We start from the raw sequence: 6828 nt of genomic DNA, 5'->3' as shown, positions 1-6828 counted from the left end.
GCCGAACCCTAGGAGCTGGTTTGGGTAGTTCTGGAGTGAAGGCGGCCCCGAGGGACTTGATGGGACTTGACTCCTGTAACCGTCTTACCCGTTTGCACGTCTTCACCGGCCGCTGAAGCGCACACCTGCGGTGGGGAGGGTGCTGGCCGAGGCGGCCTGGGTCTGCGGTCGCCCTGTGGGGACGATGGTCACGATGGCCACGCTGCCGCTTGTCCCTGCTGCAGGAGGGGGTGGGGAGGGCGGGTGGGGGTGGCTGAGCTGCTGAAAACCTGTGGTTGTGATCAGCTTCGCGTGCTGTTCAGAAGTGCCGAGAGCCCAGACTGCCTTTTGCTGCCCACCCCCGACCCCCACTTTCTCCTCATCTTGCCTGGGTCTTCATTCCATACTTTTCGTGCAGTTTTTTCTTCCACCGTTAAATGAAAAATCCAAAGCAAATCGTAAGCCGGATGCTCTACTCTCCTGCCTTCCCTCTGTCTGCTTCCCCCTGGGGCTCTGGCCCGTCCTCCCCTCCCAGCCACGTTTCCCTTCACCATAACCTGCCTCCAGCCGCCCGCCCTCCCTGCGCCTCTCCTGCTCAGGGTCCTTCTGGGAACTCTGCACACGGATTCCTGAGCCCCTCACCTGCCTGCTGGCTCCTGTCCCGGAGGCCGTGTTGAGCACCCTTCCTCGTCCCTCAGCCTGGCGCCTTCCACTCGTCCCTGCGACTCCATTCAGCTGGCGTCTCCTCTGGGTTCTGGATCTGTGCTGTCCTGGTGGCCCCCCCAGGAGTCGGGCTTCTCCTGCGTCTGTTGGAACGCCTGTGCTGTGTGGTTGGGCGCCTGGTCTATCCCCTTGCAGGTGGCCTCTCTGCTCTCTAGTCCGCAGAACCTGTGGGGCTCTCTGTGTCCTCGTGAGCCAGCATTCCCTGTGCTATGGGAATGGACTTTGAATTCTTTGGTGCTGCTCATGGAGGCACCTGAAAAATGGGGAGTCTCCTCATTCTGCATGATTGACATGATTCTGCCTCTGCAGCTGAGGAAAAGGACACATGGCTGCCCCCGCCCCGTCCCCGACCTAGGATGTCCTCATGACTCCCTGATCCTATAGAAGTAACATGACTCCAAGCCTTGCTCTTAAAATGTTGGAATCCTTTTTGTAAACGATGAGATTTTTGGTATTAGAAAGATCATGAGGGGCGCCTGGGTGGCTCAGTTGGTTAAGCGACTGCCTTCAGCTCAGGTCATGATCCCAGAGTCCTGAGATCGAGTCCCGCATCGGGCTCCCTGCTCCTTGGAGAGTCTGCTTCTCCCTCTGACTTTCTCTCCTCTCATGCTCTTTCTCACTGTCTCTCTCTCAAATTAAAAAAAAAAAATCTAGAAAGATCATGAGTGGAAATAGTAACAGTCCTAAAATGGTCATCTTAATGTTAGCCTCTTTGTATCTTCCAGGTACCTTTCTCAGAGATAAATGTTCATGTCATTCGGGCACCGGGGGTGACTCCGTCGGTTAAGTGTCTGACACTTGATCCTAGCTCAGGTCTCGATCTCAGGGTTGTGAGTCAAGCTCCTTGCTGGGCTTGGAGCCTACCTTAAAAAAAAAAAAATTCATGTCATTTGTAATCACTTACGGAATCCTTCCTAAGGAGCAAACAAAGCCTGTTACTTTCTAACCATTAAGCATCTCTGGTCCAGTTTTCCATCCATTTGTCTGAAAATCCTGTGCGATCTAATTAAAGTGCTAAGTCCCTTTTGCCGCACACATGCCATGATCCCATGTTCTGGGATTAGGATGTGGGTGCATCTGGGGGCCAGTATTCTGCCCACCCCCTTCTCCAGCAACACTGGCCTCGTTTGCGCACCGCAGTCCTGCCGGTAAGTGTGCGGATCCCCACCTTACGGTGACAGAGAGGCTGAAGCAGGCTTTGCCGGAGGCCACACTTGCAGGCAGTGACTCTCAGTCTCTATTGGGGACCCCACATTGTCACCACGGTCTCTGGAACCCTGTAGTGTTTCAACCCGCGGCAGCTCACGCACGCAGCTTTCCATCACCCAAGCCCTCCTGGGTGAACTATCATCTGCCTTCTTGCCCCCTTTTCCTACAGAGAAGTGCCGGATCCTAACATCTGGGAAAGAGGGACTGCAGGGGGAGACGTGGGCTCAGGCTGCTTTGTTGTTTATACTGGACCCTGCTCCGGCCTGCTCAGGACGCAGGGTCTCGGGGTAACACCCGCACGGCTGCCACCCTGACCCCCTAGCCCACTCTGTCCTTCCACGGGAGGGTGGCCCTAGCGTCTGCTGTAGACTTGGGCCCCCGTCCTCCCAGGAGATCCCCCCAGGGTGTGCACCCCACCCCAGATTGGAGGAACAGAAATGAAGTGCCCTCAGGACAGCAGGAACCCAGCAGAGGGGGTTCCAAGGTGACTCCGACCCTTCTGCCAAGTGCACGGACACTGCTGCTCATGAACTTGTAAGGATGATTCCGTTAGCCTCCCGTGTCCCAGCTCGGCCTCCTGCCCTATCCTCAGCCATGTGGAGAAGCGCGGGCTGTCCCTGCCCGTGGGATCCTGGAGAGAGCCACGCTCGTGTGGTGTGTGCTGCTCTGAACTCTGCAGAAGCCAGAATTTATACATTTTTACAAATAAAGCAGGTGGCGGAGAACAGAAAAGGCAGGCACTCATTCTTTCTCTACCTTAATACCATTTTGGACTTGCTCTTTGAAACCCATCTCTTTGAGGCCGGTACGCATCTGCGAGACCCTGTTCTCTCATCACAACCCTTGCTCCCGGGCCGTCCTGTGGCGGGCGCCCTCCAGGAGGGCACAGGCGGACACGGTCAAGAGGAAGGGCACGTTCGGGAATTCAGAGCCGGCAGGGGAGAAACTGAAAGATGGGGGTAGGCTGCAACCTTAGAGTGATTGGGAGGCTCGTGGAGGTGCTGTGTGAGCAGGGGCGTTGCTGCAAAGGCCCTGGGGTGGGGAGCGCCTGCCCACGGTGGGGGTGGGGAGGGGATGGTGAGGTAGGAGCTGAGGGCGAATCAGGTGAGCCCCCATGATGCTTTTTTTCAGAGGACCGAAGGCAGGGAAAGTTCTGAGTGGGGGGGGGGGGGTAGGGTACGGCCGGCTTAGGTTTTATTTTTTTTTATTTTTTATTTTGATTCCAGTTTCAGTTGTAAAGGGATGGCTCGGGCTGTGTGGGGCAGAGGGCGAGGGGTTAGGAGGCTGTTGCCGTGGCCCAGGGATGGAGCAGGGGAAGCAGCAGTGGTGGGAGGCCGTGGGCTCTGCATGCAGGTGCCTTTCGCCGGCAGAGCCCCTGTGCTTCCCGACAGAATGAACGTGCGACTGAGGAGCGAGAGGAGCGCGGATGCGTGGTCTAGGGCCTGAGCAGCTGAAGTGTGGGTCGCCGTGCGAGCATGTTGAAACTGTGCTCTTTCGGTGCCTGCGACGAGGGGACGCTTGTGCTGTCATTGTCAAGATCGTGTTTTTCATTTATCGGTAGCCCCTCAGGTGAGGCAGCAGAAGGTGAGTCTGGCCCCAGGGTCAGGCCGAGGGCCGGCGCGGCTGGACCGCACACCAGAGCTCTTCCCGCCGGGCTGCCGGGCCCCGTGCTGCTGCCACTTTGCCTGCTCTCCTGGCCCGTGCTTCCGTTTTTACAGGATGCCGTGCGGTTCCTGTACTGCCCCGGGAATGCTTCGGTTTTAAGAAAGGTTTCCAGGAGGGGAAAACCAAGGGCCACTGCCGTGCGGGAAAGGAAAGTTCCTCCCGGAGATGCTGCTGGTTGCTGAGTGGGTTGCTGAGGAACTGCTCAGCTGCCTGTACCCCGAGGGGGCCTAACGTGCTCCGGGACCAGAATGAGCAGCAACCCCTCCCCGCCCCTGGCTCAGGGCGCATCTTAGCTTCTCCGCTGGTTCCCAGAGGCACAGCTGGGGTCCCTTCACGGCTGCCCACGTGGACCTGGCCGCCGGCAGGAAGGGGTGGGGGGGCCGAAGTCCCGGCAGCACTCTCGTCCCCCAGCTGTGCACTCTGACGGCCGAGGCGCTGGAGGAAGGGGACCGTGTCAGAATGCCCACAGAGCACCCGGGTGAGTCCGGAGTGCCCCTGAGGAGGCCTTCCCCGTTGCAGGGCTCAGCCCTGGGCCCTGGGGCCAATGCTCAGCTCACTGAGAGCTCCTTCGCCGCCGGCCCTGCAAGGATCCCCTGGCAAACCCAGCAAATGTCACCGGGCAAGGAAGTGTTCCATGGTCCCTGCATTCCTTCACCAAATGCCTTCATAGTATCACCCTGCAGTCACACCCGAAGTTATTTCTAGCAGAATTCTAGATGCTTGGCCATTAAATTGCAGGCCAAATGGGGTCCTTTCTGTGTGCCTTAGAAACTGCCCACACTGGGGACTATTTACTAACCTGGGGGTCAAGCTTGTGCTAAAACCCAAGACCTGCATTGGCGTTTGGAAAAGAAATAGGAGAATCTTAATTGTGTTTATTTTCCTGATAAGTCTCGTTTTCTCGTGTGCATGTCAGTACGTGGAGCTCAGCGCACAACTTCTCAATAAATACGCACATCTGGGTTAATGCTCAGCCTTGCTAGTGATCAGAGCGGACGACTGACATCATTTGGACACTGACCATTTCCCTTTCAATGTCAGTGTTGACTTTGACAGGGATAAAACCACCCTTGGGAGGCCGGCTGTCCAGGCAGGACGCTCGAGGATGCAGACCACTGATGCTCCCAGCGTTCTGGGTGGAGCACAAGCCGCATCACCGTGTGGCAGGTGGATGCGCCCACACTCCGGGGCGGAGTCGTCTGTCCTCCACTCTCTGGCCGTAGGGGGTTTGAGACCATCTGCAGCGCGATGCTCGGTGGGCACAATTATCGGGTCTGATCCGGGCAGTTGTGTGGGAGAGAGCCGGAACCCACCAGTGGGCAGATTCCGAAGAGCATGAGCTGTCATTCCAAGTGCTGGATGTTGTTTGCTGTCTGAGGGGCTGCTGTGAGAGGCCCGGGGACCTGCAAGCTCCCAGCTGTCGTGGACCCCGTGCCTCCGCCGTGTGGCCCACCAAATCCATACATCACCGGCACCTTCCCCCGAAATCCACCGAACTGTGGTCTGGCAGCCAGCGAGAGAGCCTCCACGGAGCCTTCCCAGGGTGTCTCAAGAGTGGTTACCACGGGCACGTGCAGACAGGGCGCGCACCTCCGTTATGTCTGGAACGCCACTCACGTCCCTGCCCCAAGTTCCCATTTAGCCCCGTGCAGAAGGAGAATCCACGACAGGAGCAGGGAAAGTCTGACACATTCGGGGCTGTTTCCCCTTTGTCTCCCCTTCCTTGCCCCTCAATCCCTAGACAGGCTCTGGGGGGTGGAGGTTGATAGCACGCTGACCCATGGCCCTGGCGTCATCAGGAGCCCCAGCCAGCTTCTTCAGGGCCAGGCCCCCTCCGTGGGCGCCCCTCTGTAGGATGGCTGGGCACCCCGGCTTCTTGGAGTTTCCTGCACGCTCTGAGCAGTGCCCCCGCGCTGGTGCCCCAGGGACTTCCCTGATGCTCTGACCTCCCACCTCCAGTCCTGGTTCCTCCCTTATTCCCATTATGCTTTCAGTAGCTCGGTTTTTCAGGCTGAACCCTGCCCGAGCAGACACGCTCCATTCCGCCACTCCATCACCGTCACCGCTCACGCCTGTGCCTCCCCATCGCAGACCAGCCAGAGCCCCTTCCAGTCCCTGGGGCTCTAATGCGGTTGCAGGCAACAATTCCCAAGTGACTTGCTTCCCTCCTTCCAGATCCAAGGCCACGGGGCTCTCTTCCTCGCCTCACTTGTCTCCGTTCAAGGTCACGTCTGTGGGGAGGCCGCCACCGCCACCACATCTAATACATAACCCCTCCCCCTCTTGTCCCTCTGCTCTGCTTTGTACTGAGTAGCACTTTGCACACCCCTCATTGTTTGTTGCTTGTCTCCCCACTAGCATGTGGGCTCCATGGAGGCGAGGTCGCTGTCTTGCTTACCATTGTGTCCCCGGTGCTGACACACAGGGGCTCAGTGAGTATTTTTTTTTTTTTTAAAGATTTTATTTATTAATTTTGACAGAGAGAGATCACAAGTAGGCAGAGAGGCAGGCAGAGAGAGTGAGAGGGAAGCAGTCTCCCTTCAGTGCAGAGAGCCCGAAGTGGGACTCGATCCCAGGACCCTGAGATCATGACCTGAGCCGAAGGCAGCGGCTTAAACCACTGAGCCACCCAGGCGCCCCTCAGTGAGTATTTGTTTAATGAAGAACCAGACTCCAGGCCTGGAGCATCTGATGGGCCAGAGGGCCTTTGGCTGCTGGGACAAAGGGTCACAGACTGAAATGAGAAATACCCTCTCGTATTATTTTATCACAAGCCAGGAGTGCAAGTACTAGGTAATTGGCCCTCTAACCTGAGCACTGTGAGGAAGAAGGACTTTAAAGTCACTTAAACCAGGGGCACCTGGGTGGGTCAGTCCATTAAGTGTCTGCCTTCAGCTCAGGTCATGATCCCGGGGTCCTGGAATCGAGCCCCGCATCGGGCTCCCTGCTCGGTGGGGAGTCTCCTTCTCCCTCTGCTCCCCCCCAACTAATGCATGCACTCTCTCTCTCTCAAATAAATAAAACCTTTAAAAATCATTTAAAACCAGAATGATTTTTTTTAAAGCCAAACTGATTTTTATTTTGCCAAATAATTTCTCCAAATTTAATTGGTCTGTATTCAGCAAGTATAGTCAGCAAGGGAAGCAAGTCTTTACTCAGAGGTTCATTTTGCAACCTATTCGTAGTAGTGGTTGGTTCCCGTGGATGAGCTACGACTAATCTGGTGCAGTGGTGGGTACTTGCTTACTTTGC

The sequence above is a fragment of the Meles meles genome, chromosome 5 (genome assembly GCF_922984935.1).
Source record: "Meles meles chromosome 5, mMelMel3.1 paternal haplotype, whole genome shotgun sequence".
Lineage (NCBI taxonomy): Eukaryota > Metazoa > Chordata > Mammalia > Carnivora > Mustelidae > Meles > Meles meles.
Note: the sequence above shows the minus strand (reverse complement) of the source record.